General features: G+C 41.2%; 1 protein-coding gene across 1 annotated transcript in view; it reads left to right on the top strand.

Moving 5' to 3' along the window:
• Positions 1 to 23,484, top strand: part of LOC127575334 (XK-related protein 6-like) — a 318,884-nt gene that overhangs the window by 78,834 nt on the left and 216,566 nt on the right. The gene's annotated exons all lie outside the window — the stretch shown is intronic.

Here is a 23,484-nt window from a genome sequence, read left to right as displayed (position 1 = left end):
TCTTCCATAAGGCATTCCTTAAAACCAAGCTTTGTATCTTCTGCCTGAAATCCTTAAAGTGGTCTGGTGTCAAATTTAGTTTGATAAAGCTCTAAACATCTTTTTTCTAAGTTTAAGGTTTAAATTCAGGTATTAATTTAATAGTTCCAATATACTGAAGCTATATCCAAGAAATTATACAGTATCTTGGTATTTTGTTAAAAAGAGTGATCCATAAACTGGTGACAATAAAATATGTTGGTGACTATAAAAAGATTAAGGATACACTTAGAGGTAAATCAGGAGGGCAAAGAGAGGGTTTGAGATGGATCTGTCAGGTAAAATTAAGGAAAATCCCAAGAGGTTCTATAGCTATATTAAGAGTAAAAGGGTGGCTAAGGAGAGAGTAGGTCCCCTTAGAGATCAGCAGGCTGCCTATGACTCGAGCCGCAGGAGATGGGTGGTATTTTTAACAAATATTTCTCCTCGGTGTTTACTGAGGAGAAAATCATGGTTGCTCGAGATAAAGGAAACAAGTGCAGATGTTTTGGAGAACATTCATATTACCAGGTGAGAGGAATTTGCAGCTTTACAGCACATTAAGATGGATAAATACCCAGGGCCCGACCAAGTGCATCCTTGGACTTTGTGGGAGGCCATTGTGAAGATATTTGCTTCATCGTTAGCCATTGGTGAAGTTTCTGAAGACTGGATGGTGGCTAACGTTGTTCCATTGTTTAAGAAGGGAACTTACAAGCCAGGGAACTACAGGCCGGTCGACCTGATATCAGTGGTGGAGAAGTTACTGGAGGGAATTCTGAGGGACAGGATCTACCAGCACTTGGATAGACAGAGTCTGATTAGGAGGAGTCGGCATGTTTTGTGTGTGGGGAGTCATGGTTGACGAGTCTTTGAAGAGGTAACCAAATGGGTAGATGAGGTTAGGGCAGTGGATGTTATCTATTTGGATTTTGGTAAGGCCTTCGACAAGGTCCTGCGTGGCAGGCTGGTCTGGAAGGTTAGGTTCCGTGGAATCCAGGGAGAGCTAGTTAGATGGATTCAAAATTGGCTTGGAGGTAGGAAGCAGAGGGTTTCTTGGAACGGAGACTGGTGACTAGTGGTGTGCCACAGGTGTCAGTGTTGGGACCCTTGTTATTTGTTACTTATATGAACGATTTGGATGTGAATCCACAAGGCTTGATCAGCAAGTTTGCAGATGACACAGAATTAGGAGGTGTTGTTGATAGTGAAGAAGGTTATCATAGATTGCAGGGGGATCTTGATCAGTTAGGGAAGTGGGCCGAGGAGTGGCAAATGGACTTCAATACAGATAAGTGTGAGGTGATGCATTTTGGAAAGTCAAACCAGAGCAGGACTTATACTATGAATGGTAGGGCACTAGGGAGTGTAATGGAACAGAGACTCAGGAATACAAGTGCATAGTTTGTTGAAAGCAGAATCACAGGTGGACAGGGTGCTGAAAAAGATGTTTAGCCTGCTGGCCTTCTTCAGCTAGGGCAATGAGTATAGGAGATGGGACATTATGTTGCAGTTGTATAAGTCATTGGTGAGGCCGCACTTGGAGTACTGTGTACAGTTTTGGTCACCCTGTTATAGGAAAGACGTGGTTAAACAGGAAAGAGTGCAGAAAAGATTTACGAGGATGTTGCCAGAACTAGAGGGCCTGAGTTATAGGGAGAGGTTGGCCAGACTAGGTCTTTATTCCTTGGAACATAGGAGAATGAGGGGCGACCTTATAGAAATGTTTAAAATTATGAGAGGCATAGATAAGGTGGGTGGTAACAATTTTTTCCGGGGTAGGGGAGTCCAAAACTATGGGGCATAGATTTAGGGTGAGAGGGGAAAGATTTAAAAGGGACCTGAGGGGCAACTTTTCACACAGAGGGCGGTGAGTATATGGAACGAGCTGCCAGAGGAAATGGTTGAGGCAGGTACAATGCTATCATTAAGAAGCACTTGGATAGGCACATGGAGGGGCTGGGCCAAATGCAGGAAATTGGGACTAGCTGGGTGGACAATGTGTCGGCATGGACTGTTGGTCCGAAGGGTCTGTATCCATGCTGTATTGCTCCATGACTCCATAGACCTTGGCATAATGCAAATGGTATTGAGGCAAACTTGTTAAGGACATTTCAAAGGTTCAATGAATACTAAGAACACAGACAGAGCAATAATTTAGAGGTAGTAAGTCACATTTTATAAAATTCTAGAAACTATTTTACGATATAGTGCATTATGTAGGAATTCAGAACAATCAGCAAAGGAATATTCATCTTGCTAAGAGTTTTGTGGATTTTCAAGAAGAGACTTGCTATTATTTGGCTTCTGACGTTCTTTATTGGGGAACTAAGGGGATTTAAATTAAATTTACATCATGAAGGAAACAAATTAAAGGCAGGGAAAGAAAATGGAAGGGAGAGAGAGAAGACAGGTAGAGAAAATAATATTTCAAACACAGAATTGTGAGAAACTGAGTGTCCACACTTGCAAAATTTTATATGTAGAACTGGAAAGGTTTGATTGTAATTAAGGTATTTCATTATTAAAGTTACACTTGTGCCAATGTGCATTAGATCCACTTGTTCTGCTATGTTTCATGGATAACTAAATATATATCAGCTTCACGCCTTAAATTGAATTTAATGGCAAGTCCATTGATGGGTTACATTGAATAAAAAACAGAAGCCTGTGGAGGAGCTGGATGACTGGGACCGTAACTTACAGATTTCTTTACTTGTGTAGTCCATATTACTCCAAAATAGAGTATTTTGTAGCATCTGTTCAAACCGAAAGAAGATATCAGAGGAGAAAAGAGGAAGTTGTACCATTTTGGAGAACATGGACTATGATTTGGAAGAGAAATTCACCCCTTCCTAGACAGTAAATTCAGGTGTGGGCATCATTGCCTGAGAACTCATTTCAGAAATATTAATATGGAGAAACTGAGCATATCTTCACAAAGATTTCTGATTTAAAGAAAAATAAAATAGTCTTATGGTCTTCTGCTTGTTTAAAAAGGGTAGCAAATACAAGCCAGGAAACTACAGGCCAGTGAGTCTGACATTGGTGGTGGGTAAGTTGCTGGAAGGGATTCTGAGCAACAGGATCTACCAACATTCAGAGAAACAGGGTCTGATTCGGGACAGTCAGCACAGCTTTGTGCATGGGAAGTGGTGTCTGACAAATCTCTTTGATTTCTTCTAGGAGGTAACCAAGAGGGTAGGGCTGTGGATATTGTCGATGTGGACTTTAGCACAGTTCATGGCAGGCAAGTCTGGAAGGTGAGATCACATGGGATCCAGGGGGAGATAGCAGATTGGATTCATAATTGGCTGAGTGGTAGGAAGCAGAGGGTGATGGTCGAGATTTTTTCTCGGACTGAGGTCGTGCTGGGACATTTGTTTGTAATTTATATAAACGATTTGGAAGTGAATGTACAAGGCGTGGTTAATAACTTTGTGGATGATACTGAAATAGGTGGTGTTGTAGATAGTGTAAAAGTTATGAAAAATTGCAGAGGGATCTTGATCAGCTAGGTATGTGGGCTGAGGAATGGCAAATGGCTTTCAATCCAGATAAATGGGAGGTATTGCATTTTGGGAGATGAAACCAGGGTAGGACTTGTACAGTGAGTGGTAGGGCCCTGGGCAGTGGTATGGAACAGAGGTACCTAGCAGTGCAAGTGCATAGTTCCTGAAAGTAGTGTCATAGGTAGATAGGGTGGTGAAGAAGGCATTTGGCACACTGGCCTTTATCACTTAGGGCATTGAGTTTAGGAGTTAAGAAGTTATGTTGCAGTTATATAAGACATTGGCGAAGCCACACTTGGAATTTTGGGTACAGTTTTGGTCGCCCTGTTATGGAAAAGAAGTTATTAAATGACAAAGAGTGCAGAAAAGATTTACCAGGATGTTGCCAGGACTTGGGGGAGTTACAAGGAGAGGTTGCATAGACTAGGACTTTAGTCCCCGGAATGTAGGAGATTGAGGGCTGACCTGATAGAGGTATATAAGATCATGAAGGGCACAGACAGGGTGAAAGCACATAGTCCTTTTCCCAGGGAGGGGGTGCTACAAACAAGAGGGTATAGGTTTAAGATCAGAGGCAAGAGATTTAAAAGGGACGTCGGGGCAGCTTCTTCACACAAAGGGTGGTGTGTATTTGGAATGAGCTTCCAAAATAGTGGTTGAGAGCAACATTTAAAAGCCATCCAGATAAGTACATGGATAGGAAAGGTTCAGAGGGCTATGGGCCAAATGCGGGCAGATGGGACTATCTCTCTGGGCAAGACAGTCCAGACGAGTTGGGCTGAAGGACCTGTTTCCATGCTGTATGACTCTCTGCTCTCACCCCATCTCCCTCCAAACAGAACAGAGATAGAGTGCCCCTATTCATCACCTTTCACCCTACCAGCCTCCATGTCCAGCACATCATCCTTTTTTTAATTTCCACCAGCTACAACAATATCCCACTACAATCCACACCTTTCCACCTTCCACAGGGACCACTCCCTCTCTGATTCCCTGGTCTGCTCATCTCTCCCATCCACCCCTCTCTGACCCCTGGCACTTTCCCCTACAACCACAGGTGGTGCAACACTTGTTCTCACACCTCCTCCCTCCCCACCCTCCAGGGACCTAAACAGCCCTTCCACATGAAGCAAAGATTCATGTGCAATTCCTCCGACCTCGTCTACTGCATTTGGTGCTACATCGGCGAGGCAAAGCGGAGACAAGGTGACCAATTCGCAGAGCACCTGTGCTCTCTCCACAGTGATCATGCTGAGCTCCCGGTTGCATTCCATTTCAATACCCCTTCCCATTCCCACGCTAACCTGTCCATCCTCGGACTTCTCCACTGCCAGTTTGAGGCCCAACGCAAACTAGAGGAACAATATCTCATATTCTGCCTGGGTAGTCTGCAACCCAATGCTACTCAACACTGGTAGCCTTTGTGTTCCTACTTATCACCCTCCTAGCTATCTCCACCTTCACCCTGTCCCTTCCCCTCCTGGCACTAACTTGCTCTTTTATTTGTCTGTCTCAATCTATCATCCATCTGCCTTTGTCTCCTAACTCCACCCCTCTCCCTCCCCCCCTCCCCCCCACCTGGTTTAATCTGCCCATCATCCTTCACTAATCACCACTCTCCCTCTCCTCTTTTTACTGGCTATCTGCCCTCTCCACTCTAAGATCTCTTTATTAGTCACATGTACATCAAAACACACAGTGAAATGCATCTTTTGCGTAGAATGTTCTGGGGGCAGCCCTTAAGTGTTCCGGCACCAACATAGCATGCCCACAATTTCCTGGCCTGTACGTCTTTGAAATGTGGGAGGAAACCCACGCTGACATGGGGAGAACGTACAACCTCCTTACAGACAGCGGCTGGAATTGAACCTATGTCGCTGGTGCTGTAATAACGTTATGCTAACCGTTACACTACCGTCCCTGCCCTGACTCTTAGTCCCGATGCAGGGTTTCGACCCACAATGTGGGCATGTATCTCCAATAGATTGTTTGTTGGTCCAGATTCCTGCATCTGCAGTCTCTTGTGTCTCCTTTGTTTCAGTAATGTTTATTTAGGGTGAATATTGATCAAGTTGGCCCTCCTGCTCCTTTTCGAATTGTCTCTCAGATGGCTCTGGACCTCTGACAATATAGTTGTCACTTAACTTCTGGAGCAACACTTGAATTCACAATCTTCTGCCTCAGGTCGGAGTTCTACTATTGAATAATCTGGATTAAAGTGCAACAAAGGAGGATTAAAGAAAAACTGACCATGAATATTAACAGAGTAGTGATAACTATCATGTATTTAAGATACTTCTTACGAAAACATTAATTAGGCAAAATTTAAGGTTCCCTTATCATCCTCCAAATAATAAACATGAAAATACATTGGTAAATTGCTTTATTATTGTCACATGACCTGAGGTACAGTGAAAAACTTTGTTTTGCATGCCATCTACACAGTCATATTAGTGCATTGAGGTAGTACAAGGGAAAACATTAACAGAATGCAAAATAAAGTGTTACAGTTACAGAGAAAGTGCATTGCAGGTAGACAATAAGGTGCAAGGCCATAACGAGGTAGATTGTGAGGTCGAGAGAACATTTGATCATACTAGGGGACTGTTCAATATTCTTATAACAGCAAGGTAGAATATATCATTGAGCCCGGTGATATGAGCTTTCAGGCTTTTATATCTTCTGCCTGATGGAAGGGGGGAGAAGAGAGAATGTCTGGGGTGGGAGGAGTCTTTGATTATGCTGGCTGCTTTACCGAGGCAGCGAGAAGTACAGACAGAATCCATGGAGGGGACGCTGGTTTCCATGATGTGCTGAGTTGTGTCCACAGCTCTCTGCAGTTTCTTGTGGTCTCAGGCAGAGAATTTGCCATACCAGGCCATGATCCAGATAGGATGCTTTCTATGGTGCATCGATTAAAAATGAGTGAGAGTCAAAGGGGACATGCCAAATTTCTTTAGCCTCCTCAGAAAATAGAGGCACTGGTGAACTTTCTTGGCCAAGGCATCTACATGGTTGGACCAGGACAGGCTATTGGTGATGTTTCCTTCTAGGAACTTGAAGCTCTCAACCCTCTTGACCTCAGCACTGTTGGTGTAAACAGGAGCATGTGCACTGCCCCCCTTCCTGAAGTCAGTGACCAGCTCTTTTGTTTTGCTGACATTGAGGGAAAGGTTGTTGTCATGACACCATGTCACGAAGCTCTCTATCTCCTTCCTGTACTCCGACTCATTGTTATTTGAGATTCAGCCCACTACGGTGGGGTCATCTGCAAACTTGTAGATGGAATTAGAGCAGAATCTGGCCACACAGTCATGAGCGTATAGGGAGTAAAATAGGAGGCTGAGGACACAGTCTTGTGGGGCACCAGTGTTGTGGTTAATTGTAGCGGAGGTGTTGCTGCTTATCATTACTGATTGCGGTCTATTGGTCAGGAAGTCAAGAATCCAGTTGCAAAAGGAGGTGTTGAGTCCCAGCTCAAGGAATTTGGAGATGAGTTTGCTTGGAATGATAGTATTGAAGGCAGAGCTGTTGTTAATAAACAATAGTCTAATGTAGGTGCCTTTTGCTATCCAGAGATGAGTGTAGTGGCGTCCGCTGTGGACCTGTTTCTGCATTAGACGAATTGCAGTGGGTCGAGATTGTCTGGGAGGCTGGAGCTGATGTGTGCCATGACCAGCCTCTCGAAGCACTTCATAATACTGGATGTCAGAGTTACTGGGCCAAGTAAACTTCCATTTACACCAATAAATACTTTGTAATGTACCTTATTTGCATTTGGGATAAATTTATATCCTGTTATGACTGAAGTAGAAAGTTTTATACAAATGTCTATAATGATTATTGCTGATCTGCACTTGCACAACAGATGTTAAGAATAAAATATTAGATCTATTCTTCTATCCAGAATTTAATTTCATGCATGTTGACTGCCCTTTGTATGTTGTTTAATTAAATGCTCTTCATATGTGAGTAGAGACAAATGAATGTAACTTGAACAGTAATCAGTGTTGATTCTCTCCTTATGTGATGCCTTTACCATGCATTCAGTGGCAGGGTTAATTAAATATAATCAAGTATGAATATGGACAGTGAGTGCCTGGGAATAACCTTGATCCTATTTAAATGTGGTGATTTCTTTGCTGTTATTTTCCAATGGAACTTACTGCACAACAATTGAGATCAGCAACTGTGGTGAAAAATTTTCACTCTGTCCAGCTGATAACGTCAAGACCAATTGTTGTGCACCTATCATACTCCAGGTAACTCAGCACATATAAGGATCTGATCTGTGCAGTTCAATTGCGAATCATATGTAGCTGCTTAAGCATTAGAAGCATCTAAGATTTTTTAGTTCAAGATGCATTTGGATATTCAGCACTCAGTATATTGTAAATTAGTTTTCCATTGAAACAACGCTGCTTTAGATGTGTTGAATAGGAAGCTCTGATAATCTATTCTAGTTAAACAGGAAAGGAAAAGAAGGACCTATTTATCTGAGGTATTTATACATGATTCAGTTATGTTTAAAAGATTATGTACAGTAGTTTTATGCCTTAGGGTGACTTAGATATAATATGCCAGACAAAAATGGATATACACAAATCAAAGTGATACATCCCCTGACAGTTCTAATAGCTTAACATATTGCTGTTGTCTTTCCAGTGACGCTCTATCCTATTTTACCAAATGGCTATGAAGAATGTTATTTTGAAGAATGTCGTTTACTTTGCAGTAAATAGACTTAAAGTAAGATTGATTCTCTGCAATCCAATTATGTATTTTTTTGTAATCTTGTCTGTTAACCAGCCAATACCAAACTCCGATTGATTTGACTAATGCAACAACAATCTCACTCTTTTAAGGCAAAGGAAGAAACAAAATCAATTTAAAATTGAAGTCAAAATTATTGGTTACAATGGTATGTGATGCAAACTTGCTGGTGTTCCTGTTTTCGTTTCCCAGATCAAAATATGTATTTACTATAAGAGCAGAAAATGCTGGAGGAATTCAGCAGCTCCTTTTCACTCTCCACAGGTACTGCCTGACCTACTAGGTATTTCCAGCATTTTCTGTTTTTACTTCCGGTTTCCGTCTTATGCAATTTTTGCTTTTCTATTAATTTATTAAGTTGTTATACTACATGAACAACTGATTGTTACATATAATTATCTTATTACCATGATTATGTAATTAAACATGGGTGAGTGAGAGCCATTATAATTATTTTAAGAATTGTGATAATGTAAAGTGAATGCTAATACCATTATGGGTTCTTATGCATCCAGGGTAAAATTGTAATCCTTATTGTTGAATAGAATAACTTTTAGTTGTGTCTATATGTTCTTTAGCATTATGCAAATAATACTGAGTAGCCAAAATCATTATAACTGGGTCCTCGTAGATAGCTAATCAGTAAGCCAGTTAAACAAATGCAAAGGTTGACAGATTCAACTATTATTTATTTCTGGGTTTCCTTACAGCTTCTGTTGAATTATATAGTAAGGCAATAGTGCTGAGAAAGCAAGCATTTTTTAACCCCATTTAGGGAATGCATTGTCAGCATCAAACTTGAAAATGTGATACTGTTTGGATTAGCAGCAGAGGAAAGCAGGAAGCCTCACATCCAGGAAAGAGCAGCCCCAACCACATTGATGCCACAGTTTAATTCCAGCAATCTTTCCTTTTGGAATGATTATTGCTAAGTTAGGTAAACTTTAATGCTTCAGGTTCTTTAGGACCACTTAGGTACATTTTTCACATCAATTGTGAGTTACGGAGCTGAAACATTAATTCTGTTTCTCTCCAAAGACGCTGCCTGACCTGAGTAGTTTTGGCATGTCATGTTTATATTTCTGAATTTAATCTCCTTTTATAAGATGCAAAATTAGAAGTGAGTTGCAGATTAACTTCAACTTATTAAAAGGGCAGTCAAGGTTTGAAGGGTTGAATGACCAGCTCTCTGTCCTAATATCTCTTTAACTTTACGACCATAGATTATTATTTTAATATATTAATAGATCTTTGGTACTCTTACTTGTTAGGCTAGGTAATAGACTGTAGAGTGAAGCTGAACATTCCAAACCTTTGTAAGTATTAACTGTGAATTGAAGTTAACTTTTTCAAATGGTGTTCAACAAATATTGATGTATATTGGTGCAAATTATGTGGAAATGTAATTACTTTTCAGAAATAACTTTGAGGAAAAAAAAGTTTTTCTTGATGATCTCCCCTTACAGTCACTGTGAGATTTTGTCAGTCAGAAAATCCAGGTTATGTGTTTGCATTAACAAACTGCATATAAAATCTTTTGAAAATAGTTCTGAAAAGCACTTTGAGCAAACAAAATTTTGGTCAGTTTTTCTAGTTAAAATACCTTGGATGCTTTAAAAAGGGCAACTGCTTAGGAACAAGATAATAAGTAATGGATTTGGATTGATTTCTAGAAAATTACGTTTAATTTGCACTTATTTTTTTCTTTTTGAAGCAGGTCAATGGGCATTTGCAGGAGAATCAGATGAAATGATCAGTTAACTGACTAGGGTGGATTTGGTTTTGTTATGTAACATTAAACTACTTCTGGAAGTTTGCCTGATGCAGTTTGATGCTCACAATGATAAAGCACCAATACTAGGTAGCAGCAGTTGAAGTGCATGACCTTCACTGGTGTGCACAATAGACTTGTAGTGTCATTATCAGTTGTTGAAAGATTGCCTTTTTTTTGGGTAAATTATCATTGTGGATATTTGTTTAAATACTAGGAGCTGTAAAGTATTGTAGAATGGCTCTTAAAATCCTCAAGAACTTCTGTAATTATTTGGCATATTTACTTTAGGTTCCCAAGAGAGAGGAATCCGGAAAGCATTGCTGTATTTTGCAACTTTTCATTCTCTCTCAAGGTGTCACTTGTCTTCAACCATTGGTTATCCATTGTAAAATAATTGTACCCTGTATTGTGGTGGCAAGGGGTAATTTTCGTGAAGAGTCATTTGAACTATGCTCTTGTTTGGCAGAAGAGATGGATAAATCAACTTGCCTGTTGATATCTAGCAGATACTCTGGAATGTAACTGGCATTGACTCTGTGCTGAAATTATAAAGCAGAATTAATTCCTAGAGCAGTTGTGCCAGATCTTGTCATTGCAGAAACCACTTTGCATTTTTGGTTTATTGACTCCTGGATGTCTTGACCATTGTCATCAAACTGATCTTGGTATTTTTTGATGGAGAAGTCAAGATCTCTTTACATGTGCTAATTATGGTGGACTTCAGGGTGGTCAAGATATGTGGTCACTCAGTGGGTCTAGTAGTAGGGAGTTGTCAGCTTGTCCATGAGGCCCTAATGGAGAGAAGCTATTTTTTGAGGTGGCGGGGGGGGGGAATCTTTGAGTTCTTCGATACTGAACTTTCCATTGTCAGCATTTCTGTTGCTGTCACTGTCACTGTATATGGCCCTAGTTGATGGAGATGGCAACAGAAATTTATGTGAACATTGGGCCAGTATTGTCGGCAATTGATATGATATGAGTGTTGCAGATATCCTTGCAGCCATTTGCTCGGATGATGATGTAACTGTACATAGAGGGTTCTTTACACAGAGCATAGTGAGTACCTGGAATGAGCTGCCAGAGGAAGTGGTCGAGGTGGGTAAAATTGTAATATTTAAGAGCACTTGGATAGGAACGTGGAGGGGAGTGACTTGCAGGGTTATGGGCCAAACGCAGGCAACTGGGACTAGCAGGGAGGATCCTGTGGTCAGCATGGACCAGTTGGTCCAAAGGGCCTGTGTCTGTGATGTATTACTCTATGACTCTATAACCAGCAGATGCCAATACTTAGGTCAAGATTGTTGAACTTGGGTCTTATGTTTGTTTCTCTTTCAAAAACAATGTGGTGATTATTATAAGCCTGTGTTTCAGGGTGGAGGATTCCACAGGAGTTGGATTTCCTTCATCCTTCCTTGCCAACCACACCTTTCCAGATGTTCGTGTCTTTTCTGAACAGAGGAGAACCACCAATGGATTTGGAGGTTATTGGCTCTCCATAATATCCTCCAAGTTCACTGACAGGGTAGGTGAAGCATTGCCGGCGTCCTCTCCAAGGGTGTGATCACACTTAACCAGTTCCAGTGCACAAACCATGCCAAGTAAGTGCTCAACACCAGATTCCCAAGGCAAGCACTGTGTCTTTGGAAGGGATTTCCAGGAGAACAAAGAAAATACCACAAGTTCTGAATGTCTCCTTGAAAAATTGTAACATTGTGGCGACTCACCGTCTAGTCGGGCGAACCGGCTCGGCAGTCGGGTCGCGCGGCGTCGGAGCGACGAGGCCCAAGATGGCGGCGGGCCTCGTCTTTCTGAGCGACGGGGAGAACCCGCGCGCGGGAAAGTCCTGATGACGTAGGACTTACGTCATTGCCGGTTTTTTGGGCGGGAGTTTCTCTCCCTTAAAGGGCCCGCACAAGGCGGGAAAATAAACCAGTTCTGTTTGGCAATCCTCCGAGTCGAGTCTTGTTTTATTCCGCGGTAGCAACCGCTACAACATCCTCATTGATTCTTGAGAATCCCTGGCCCATGACCAACCAGGATGGAGAAGCAGTATCCAGGAAGTCACTGGGCACTTCCAGCTTCTATGATGGGCACCTCAGAGGCCATTCACAAACAGTAGAGGGAATGCACAATATCCCAAACAACTCATTCATCTTGGAGTGAAATGTTAACTCTGTTTATCTTCCTACAGATAAGGCATGATCCACCTATACTATAGTGTAGATCCTATAGCAGTTATCCACACTTTAATAAAACTGAATGTTTATATCTGTTTAAAAGTTGTAGAAGTTGGCTGGTTCTGGTGAAGTGCAGTTTTGTTAAGTGGCTATACAAAATCTATGCAAGAATATGCTGGTAAAACATTTCACTGAGAGGGTACCTTTCATCTTCACAGCCAATTAATGGGGTGGCATAGTGGTACAGCTAGTAGAGCTGTTGCCTCACAACTCCAGCAACCCAGGTTCAATCCTGACCTCCAGTGCTGTCTTTGTGGAGTTTGCATATTCTCCCTGCGACTGCTTGGGTTTCCTCCAGGTGCTCTGGTTTCCTCCAACATCCCAAAAGTGTGTGGGGGGGGGGGGGGGGTAGGTTAATTGGCCACTGTAAATTGCCCCTGGTGTGTGAGTGAGTGGTAGAATCTGGGGGGAGTTGGCTGGAATGTGGTGAGAATAAAATGGGTTAGGGTAGGATTAGTATTAGTGGGTGTTTGATGGTCAGCAGGGACTCAGTGGACCAAAAGGCCTGTTTCCATGCTTTATCCCACTATGACTCTAATTCATTCTAGTATATTTATTTGCTAATTAGTTCAACCAGTGAGGAGTGGTTTAGTTATTAGCAATAGACTTCAAGAATCAATTAGTGTATGAGGGCTGCTCTTTGGCTTCACTGTTTAATCAGATCACCCTGGCCACATGCTCAGCCCCTTTCAAACTAAGGGCTGGAATTCACTTTTCCCAAGATGTTTTCTAAAATAAAAAAGCATGATTTGTTTTTGGTTCCATTTTTCGATTTTTCTCCTGCCTGTTTCCCTACATGCTCTCTCTACGTTAACACATCTTGCCTTTGTGATTGTTTTCTGTGCGTTTGCTTTGGCTAACCCACAGTGGCTTGCACGATATGCCTGATAAGTAAGTGCGCATTATGCATCTTGCCATGAAAAGAAACCATGCATTCACAATGAACTTCTGTCATTTTGCACACAAGTACACATGGTTGGGAAAATTAGGATTAATGAATTCAGTGTTACAAGGGATTATGTAGGCAATGCTAAAGAAGGGCAGCAGCTATGTTTAAGGGGAAGAAACCCAACCAGGAAATTACATAAAAATCATTGACATGTGTGATTGTCTGGAATCCAACTGACTACAGTATGCCTGGGTCTTTAACCTGCTGAAGGTGGGGGAAAAAAGCAAATACCCTTTAAATCAACTGAGATATAAATTGCCATGTGTTGTGGAGCAATGTTTCAATATGTATAAAAGAAGAACCGTTTACCTTTGAGATGGGATTAAAATGAAAAAGAACATCATATTTTCCAAGAGGCCACAGATGAATACCTCAGCAAAAATAATTTTGAAGTTCTTTATCTTTTTATGGAGTACTCTTATTCACAGGAGCAACATTGCATTTATCAGATCAGTAATTTTAAATTTGGTTCCTCTCAAAGTAACCTGAAGGGGTTTGGGGGCCTGGCAGCGCGGGGTGTTTTTCCTGCTCCATTGCAACCTGGAGAACAGCAAAAGCTCTGCAAGAAAAATGCAAACTTGGCTTGAGCTGTTTCTCAAGAGCTTCTAGTATGTGCCCATTGAAGTTACAGTGGACAACTGATGGAATTCCAATAGAAACCTCCCCCAGTTTTCTTTATAGAAAAATGACAAACCTTTGAGGGGCCAAGGGTCAGGTAACTGTTACCTAATGGTAGCATGAATTGCAAATAAGGAAGTGGGAGGGCATATATTTGTCCAGTTCTGAAATATCCTTGCTAATTTTATTCATCTGCTCTTCTCTCATTCTCTGTCATTATATCTTGCGTGCTTCCTGTGCCTTGTTTCCATAGGTGCTAGTTGGTCTTTGGTACTTTGCCAGAGTGCCCATTATTTATGTGTCAGCCTGGGCAGTGAATGTGGATGTGCTAATTAGCTTCCAGAGGCATCATAGAACAAACCTTGGTCTGTTGTTATCCATTTTCCACAAGGAGGAAGATGAAAATCTGGCAGCATAGGTGGATGCAGAAAAAATCTGAAAGGGAGTTTGTGAGAGATCTTCCCAGAGCTAATGAGTCAAAATGTTTTGGTGAATTGGTTTATTATTGTCACATGGTTTATTATTGTCACCGAGGTACAGTGAAAAACTTGTCTTGATGCCGTTCATACAGATCATTTCATTACAAAGGTACATTGGGGTAGTACAAGGTAAAACAATAACAGAATGCAAAATAAAGTCTTACAAAGAAAGTGAGAAAGTGCAATGCAGGTAGACAATAAGGTGCAAGGTCATAGCAAGGTCAAGAGTCCACCTTATCATACGAGGGAACCATTCAATAGTCTTATAACAATGGGATGGAAGTTATCCTTGAGCCCGGTGGTACGTGCTTTCAGACTTTTGTATCTTCTGCCCGATGGGACTGGGAAGAAAAGAGAATGTCCAGGGTGGGTGGGGTCTTTGATTATGTTGGCTGCTTTACTGATGCAGCGAGAAGTGTAGACAAGAGTCCATGGAGGGTAGGCTGGTGTCCGTGATGTGCTGAGCTGTGTCCACAACTCTCTGCAGTTTCTTGCAGTCGTGGGCAGAGCAGTTGCCATATTAAGCTGTGATGCATCCAGATAGGATGCTTTCTATGGTGCATCGATAAAAATTAGTGAGAGTCAAAGGGGACATGCCAAATTTCTTTAGCCTCCTGAAGAAGTGGAGGCGCTGGTGAGCTTTCTTAGCAGTGGTGTCTATGTGGTTGGACCAGGACAGGCAACTGGTGATGTTCACTCTCAGGAACTTGAAGCATTCAACTCTCTTGACCTCAGCACCATTGATCTAGACAGGTCCATGTGCACCGCCCCCACCGCCCCCACTTCCTGAAGTCAATGACTAGCTCTTCAGGTCTGCTGACATTGAGGGAAAGGTTGTTGTTATGACACCATGTTACTAGGCTCTCTATCTCCTTCCTGTACTCCGACTCATCGTTATTGAGATACAACCCACTATGGTGGTATCACCTGCAAACTTGTAGATGGAGTTAGAGCAGATTCTGGTCACAGAGTTGTGAGTGTGTAGGGAGTAGGGTAGTGGCTGAGGATGCAGCCTTGTGGGGCACCAGTTTTGAAAATAATCATGGCAGAGTTGTTGTTGCCTATCCTTACTGATTGGAGTGTGTTGGCCAGGAAGTCAAGGATCCAGTTAGAAAAGAAGGTGTTGAGTCCCAGGTCTATGAGTTTGGAGATGAGTTTGCTTGGAATTATTATATTCCAGGCACGGTAGTGTAGCAGTTAGCGTAATGCTTTACAGTGCCAGTGACCCGGGTTCAATTCCGGCCACTGTCTGTAAGGAGTTTGTACGTTCTCCCCATGTGTCTGTGTGGGTTTCCTCCAGGTGCTCCGGTTTCCTCCCACGTTTCAAAGACATACAGGTTAGAAAGTTGTGGGCATGCTATGTTGGTGCCGGAAGCGTGGTGACACCTGCGGGCTGCCTCAGAACACTCTACACAGAGAAAAGATGCATATCACTGTGTGTTTCGATGTACATGTGATTAATAAAGATATCTTATTGAAAGCAGAGGTGTAGTCAATAAACAATTGTCTAATGTAGGTGTCTTTACTGTCCAGATGCTCCAGAGACGAGTGTAGGGCCAGGGAGATGGCATCCGCTCTCTTGAAATGTGATCACATCAGCACCATAACACAGAGAGAAAGAGAGAAGAAAGGCACATTGTAATATTTGATCTGACAAATATTTGCTACCATTAACTATTTTGATGTCTCGTTAAGAAAAAATAGTGCAAAAGTTCAACCATCATTACCTGTGCATGTGTATGTGTTTGTTTGTGACAAATGAAGGTGCCTGCTGGTTACCATTCATTTAATTATACTCGGATAGTATGCTATAGATACACTATAAATTGCATAATAAAACACCCTTTCCATACAAATGTGAGAGCATCTCATAAGCATGAGCTGATATATCTAGTCACGTTTGCAAATGAATGGAAAGAAGATCTTTGCCAAATACTTGTTAAAAAAAATACTCCCTAATGGCACGATAGACTTACATTCCTTTTAAAATAGTTAGGTTCTCTGACAAGAACATATGAGCATTACCGGATATCTTCCATTCCAATGTCTGAGCAGTAGCTCTGTCTGCTTTCTCCTGCTAAGTGTGGTATCGGATGTTCATAAATTATTCATGAAGATTTTTTCTATGAATGAAATCCAGCTGTGCAGTAAAGAGTTTTCATCAAGTCTAAATTCAGATTTAAAAAGTAAGACTAAATCTAGCTTCCATTTGTTAACTATTCACAGGTGTCTGATTTTAAAGCTGTTTGACAAAGTTTTATTTATAGTAGTTTGCAGTTTGTAGACCCAGAATAAAATGTTAATGCCATTGCATATGCATGATAAAATGTAATTTTTTTATCCTTTGCCAAAAGAGCTAGGTTTCACAACATCAATTTCTTTTGTAGGCCGAAAAGTCCCACATTTCAAGGATGGCGATTTTGCTAATCCTCAGGCTATGTTCAGTGATGTTTAGGCTGTATTGTCCATTGGAGTGTTATCTCAGGTTTCATTCACAGATGTTTTAATGCAAGTACTGGGAGGTACAGGAAATAGGACAGGTGGACAGAGAAACCAAATGCAGGACTAATTTGGGTTGACATCATTCCATCAGGAACCTTGTGACATTAAATAAGGAGAACTTCAGCAAAATAAAAAAAGATCAGTCTCTTGTCAGGATGCTTCCAACCAGTAGTTCTGCAGTGTAAAACAGAAGAATAAGGGGAAACCAAGAACCATTGATAGGCTGACCACTTTTTCCCTTCATAGCATGGGATAATGTGGCATCACTGGAGTTATACTTCTAGCCTGTTCCTAGCATCTGTGCTCTCTCTACAGAGGTTTCCTTAAATCTTGCTTCCATCTGGAACTATAAACGTATTGAAGTACTCCCCTCATTTGCAATCAATCCCTATATATCTTGACTATTCTTGCCATTCTCCTACTGTTCATTTTACCTCTCACTTTACTGACTATGTGGATCAGCTATCATTACTCCTTCCCTCATCTCCCTTCTGCATATTTCTTCACCTGTATGAGTTTATTGTGGATGATTGTGGGCCTGATGATGGAGGAGTGATTACACTTTGACCACTGGTGAAGCTTCTCTGCTTGCCCACACCCTTCTGCAGTTATCCTGCCCAGACTGCCATGGTGGCAGAGTGGCTCTCGTCACAGCATTACTGGGTCTGCACTGTTGATGCAACACTCAGTCAAATGCTGCAGCAGTCACGCTAACCACATTTCTGGAATTTGTCTCTTCGGTCAATGTTTGGGCCAAAGCTGTAATGAGGTTCCAAGCCATGTGATCCTGGTGAAACCCAAACTGGAAATTATTGCTGTTGGTTAGAACTTTTGATGATGGTTTCCATCACTTAGCTGATTACGGAGAGCAGACTGATTGGACAATAGTTAGTTGGAATGAATTAGTCCTGGATTTTGTGAACAGGACACACATAGGCAGTTTTCCACATTGCTGGGTCATTCATAGCTATCCTATCCTTCCTTAATCTTTACCTCCATATAAAGTCTCCAATCCATAATTATGCATCCCTGACCTCACCATCTCAATTGGCTTTACTATCCCTATTGTCTCAATCAATGAAAGACCAACTCTGATCATTTCTTTGTATCATTCTCCCTCCATATCCTCTTCCACCTTCACCCATCTATCTCTACTTCCTTCTCAAATTATCCCTGGAGAAAAAGCTCTCTTGCAACACAGTTACATCTACCCTTTCAAAATCCCTGTTTTTAGACATCAGGCCTCCATTTACCATAACATTTCTGCAGCTACTGATCAGGACCACAAATGCACTTCTATTTTTGATGGTCTAGTCCCCATTAAAATCATTATTCTCTGTCACACTCACCTTCCTCTGCTCAGCTCTGAGTCAGTCAAATGAAGTCTTGAATTGGTTTTATCTGTCACTGCTGGATCTGGACCATATAAAACATGATTGTTCTCTTCTGGTAAATATTTCTTGCTTCCATGATCATCCTGGAATGCAAAAATATCTCCTAACTCTGCAAGCTGTCTTCTTAACACCCCCACCCCCCAACCCCTGCCTCTGTCTTGACCATCCTCACCTCCACTGGTAAGTCTGAGGAACTCATGGATTTCTTCACTACTAAGCTTCTATAAGCTGCCTCTCACTTCCTTTCCTTCCCTAACCTCGAAGGTCCAAACTTTCCCAAAGAATTCCCCCTGCTTTGTCACCTTGTCATTTCGGTTCTTGCCAATCTCCTCTCATCCCCTCTCTGTGGTCAGCCTTCCCACGTGACCACCTCCTCCTTCCGACTAAGCTGCTGACCACCCTTCGTTCCTGTTTGTGGTTGCTTGCCCACCACAAACCTGTGACAGCTGTTATCAAAGTTACAAATGACATTGTTTTTGAGTCATAGAGTCATAGAGCAATACAGCACAGCTACAGGCCCTTTAGCCCAATCAGTCTGTGCCAACTATGATGCCCACCTATCTAGTCCCAATTTCCTGCATTCGGCTAATATCCCTCTAAGCCCCGCCCCTCCATGTACCCATCCAAGTGCTCCTTAAATGATACCATTGTACCTGCCTCAACCACTTCTTCTAGCAGCTCGTTCCATATGCTCACCATCCTCTGTGTGAAAAAGTTGCCCCTCAAGTCCCTTTTAATCTTTCTCCTCTCACCCTAGATCTATGCCCCTAGTTTTGGACTCCCCTACCCTGGGGAAAAGATTGTTACCATCCACCTTATCTATGGCCCTCATGATTTTATAAGCCTCTATAAGGTCACCCCTCATTCTCCTACATTCCAAGGAATAAAGACCTAGCCTGGCCAGCCTCTCCCTATAATTCAGGCCCTCTAATCCTGGCAATATCCTCAAATCATTTCTGCACTCTTTCCTGTTTAACTACATCTTTCCTATAACAGGGTGACCAAAACCGTACACAGTACTCCAAGTGAGGCCTCACCAATGACTTGTACAACTGCAACATAATGCCCCAACTCCTATATTCAATGCCCTGACTGATGAAGGCCATCATGCTATAAATGCCTTTTTCACCACCCTGTCTACCTGTGACGCCGCTTTCAACGAACTATGCACCTGTACTCCTGGGTCTCCCTGTTCCATATACTCCCTAGTGCCCTACCATTCATAGTATAAGTCCTGCTCTGGTTTGACTTTCCAAAATGCATCACCTCACACTTATCTGCATTGAAATCCATTTGCCACTCCTTGGCCCACTCCTCTAACTGATCAAGATCTCCCTATAATCTCCAATATCCTTCTTCACTATCAACAACAACACCTAATTGCAACGTTGCAATTGCAATGAATGCAAAAAATTTATCAATCTATCTTCTCTCATTTGTTTTCACCTGTCAACTGCCTTTAACCTGACTGACCAAACTATCCACTTCCAAAGCTTCACTTAGGCCCAGCTGTATGCCACTGTACTCGCCCGATTCCATTCTTATGAATATTTTGGGTGGAAGGTCATTGACCTGAAGAACTAACTCCATTTCTCTTGCCCCGGATGCTGCCTGAGCTGCTGAGTACTTACAGCATGTTTTGTTTTTCAGATTTTGAACATTTGAAGTCTTTTGCTTTTCTGTTTTTACCAATCCACTTGTAGTCAGAGAATCTCCTGGACCGGTTTTGGTTCCCACTCCCATATTGTTATCTTTGCTACCCCATCCCACTTCTTGTCTACTACTCTTTCCATGTTCCGGATAGCACACAGTCCCATTCTCCCATCAATCCAATGCACAATGATTTACATTTAAGCAATAGTTATATTTTAAATTTCTTAGAGGTCATTTTCACAATCTCCCCATGGCATCATTCTTCTCTATCTCTGTAATCTTCTCCAAACAATTTGCCCCTCCAATTATAAGTTCTTAATTATCCCAGACTGTAACTGCTGTACCATTAGGCACTGCATTTTTCAGTTGCTAAGGCTGTAAATTCTGGTATGTCTTTTCCAAACCTGTCTTCCCTCTTCCTTCAGTGCACTTATCAAAACCTATTTCTTTGATCTAACTTTTGGTCATTTGCCATGAAGCATCCTTTTTTGACTCAGTGACCAATTACTTTTAGTGAAACTCTTGTGAAACACCGTGGGATATTTTATTATGTTAAGGGCAGTACATAAATGCAAGTTTCTATTAATCAAAAGAAATTGAATTTTCAGTTAACTTAGTGGAGCTCATTTCTAAAATTTTGCTTTCCCAAATTAATTGCAATGATTTTTGTATAAGTTGTTTATATGCAACTGTATATCTTAAACCTGGTTTCTTGATTAATATCCAGATGATTGTGAAAACTATGTATTCTGATTGGATACCAGGATTTGGCTTGGTGCCTGCTGTATCTCTTTTTTCTCAATGGAATGCAACAGTTGGCTGTTTGCCAGATACTATGGAGTCTCTGAGTTTTTATCAATTGGCCCGGTTGTTTTTAAGTTGATTGTTTGATGCAGTCACTGAAAGATCAGATTGCTTTCAGTTAATGTAATTTATCAAAGAAGTCATCCTGGAATTCATCACAGCTCTCAACTCTTCAACCTAAGCAAGTGTCGTTTGACACTCTGAAATTCTCCTTCCTGAGTGCCTCTGGGACCTTGTTAGGAGAGTACTATATTTCTACTGAAACCTCTGAGAACATTCATTCTTGATTTCCTTTACAGAAAGCATGTGTGTGCATGTGCTTTTATATTTGAGAAATATTGGTTAGCATTGCAATGCATGAGAGAGTTTGATGTGGAGTGATTGAGTGAACTAGGCCTGTCTTCTCTGGAGTTCAGAAGAAGAATGAGAGGCAACGTCAATGAAAATTCTTGTGGAGCGCAACAAAGTTAATGCAAGGAGGATGTCTTCCCTGGGTGAGGAGACTATAGCCAGGGGTCACAGCCCAGAATGGGAAATAGGCTGTCTTAGGACTGAGATGTGGAGAAAGCTTTTCATTCAGAGAGCAGTGAATCTTTAGAATTCTGTAAACCCAAGCATTGAGGAGGTTCAGTCATTGAATTTATTTGGAACAGAGACTTACAGATTTCTGGATATTAGGGGAAGCAAGAGATATGGGCTTAGTGAACAAAAATGGAACTGAGGTAGTAGATCTTGATGAATGGTGGAGAAGGATCAAAGGGCTCCTAATTCTTATATTCTTAAATTGTAATGCTACTGACTGAAGCTAATGCAAGGCAGAACTAAGTTTCTGTTCTTGCAAATTACCCTTCCAGTTTTGTGTTCTCAGTGGGGAGCTGAGCTTGCATTGGAGATTCTGTTGATTTACTTGCATGATTTTTTTCAAACATTAATGGCCAACAAGTTGTGCTGTGAGTGCTGGAATTTCTAACAACAGCTCAGTTTTGGTTATATTTGTTAAAGTAAGTTAAGTCATAAGGCAAAACAATGCAGATGCTGGAAATTGTCACCTCATCTGGTAACTTCGCATTTCATTCATCTTCTCCTTCTTATATCCACCTCTGAGATACTTTTGTTATTCACTGCTTGAGTCATTCAATCTCTCTTGGTCTCATTACAAACCTTCCCTATTGTTCTTTGTGCCTCTTTCCCTTACTCTGCAACTTGTATCTTGCTTCATTTCTAACTTTCCCTGGTGCTGATGAAAGATCATTGGGCCAAAAAGTTAACTCTTCTCTCTTCACAGATGCTGCCTGATTAGCTGAGTATTTTCAGCAGTAACCTTTCTGTTTTGATTTTTTAAAATTTATTTATCCTTTCACAATTGATATCATGTAATCTTATCTTTTTTTTGCTTATAAAAAGAATAAGTTCAGATGTAAGTCACCAAATTCTTAAACAACAATGTATATAGACATAATAAACTGCTTATTTGCTGTATATAAAACACATTAGTCATCTTGAAGCTGTCCTGCCGTAAGTGTCTGTGAGGGCTGAAGGCTGTGTGACAATTCCAACTGCACATTTTCAAAGGTAAAGATGATGGGCACGCAAAAATAATTCCACTGCAAAATCGTCCTCCTAGAAGAAAATAACGTATATTGAGGCCCCATCCCTTTTTCTTTGGCCATATACTTTTCCACATGAGTAAAGCTACTTTCAGACTGTTTGGTTTCAAACTGCAGAAATAACTTCAAGTTCAGACTACCCGCTTGAAAATCACGACCATTAAGCAAGCATAGGCTTCCTTAATGGTGAGGGGGATCAAACCTGGGATTCCTAAATAAAAACAGAAGATTCTGGGAAAGTTCTGTCGAAGGACTTTGCCCTGAAATATTAATGCTGTTTTTCGTTCTACAAATGCTGCCTGATCTCGCTGAGTAACCCCACCATTTCCTGTTTTACTTCAAATTTCCAGTATCTGTAGTCATTTGTATTTCAATTACTTTGGAAATCTCAGATCTCCTGAAGCAATAATCCCTTATTGTATGTTCACTTTGTGGCTATCTTACCACATTGAGCTCATCTAACTTTTCTGCACAGATGCCAAACAATAATAATGAAAAGTGGCCAATGAATGTTTCAGTGATTGATACCTGACAGAACCTGAATAATGCTCGCAACTTAGAACTTTGTATCCCACTGCTCATATTTTATACAGTGGGAGGAAATGAGTCACTTCTTGGTCACACAAACTCTGAAAAATGCATGTTTCAGGAATCTGTGCATTTATGTAATGCCCTTCTTGACCTTGGCACTTCAAAGCACTTTACTGCTAATATAGAATCTCTGAAGTCACTGTAATGTGGAACAGGCCATCTTAAAAGCTTCAACTATTTTAGTGGCAGCTTCTCCTCATTCTTCCTGCAATATTAACAACTGCATTGGACTTGAACTGTCAGCTGTTTCGAAGTATCAAATCCACATTTAATAAGTTCATATAAAAAATTTAAAGGATGTTTTTTTGGCATGCAATCCACTCATCATTGTTTCATGCTATTGTACAATGTTTAGTATTTATATACATATTATAAATTGCCAATGAAATAGATACTAAAAATGGAATAAGTTTCATAGTGATTCAAAATAAATTCAAATGCAAATTCAAGGTAACCACAACTTCTGAGGAGTGATTTCTATCATGTAGTCCTGGGGAGGCTTGCTTGCACAGAAAATCCCAGTATCTTCAACTGTTTAACACAAGGATGGAAAATCATGGCCAGCACAATCTG

Source organism: Pristis pectinata, chromosome 10 (assembly GCF_009764475.1).
Source record: "Pristis pectinata isolate sPriPec2 chromosome 10, sPriPec2.1.pri, whole genome shotgun sequence".
In the NCBI taxonomy this organism is placed as follows: Eukaryota; Metazoa; Chordata; class Chondrichthyes; order Rhinopristiformes; family Pristidae; genus Pristis; species Pristis pectinata.
The sequence above is the reverse complement of the archived record's forward strand: the minus strand, read 5'-3'. Positions and strand labels throughout refer to the sequence as shown.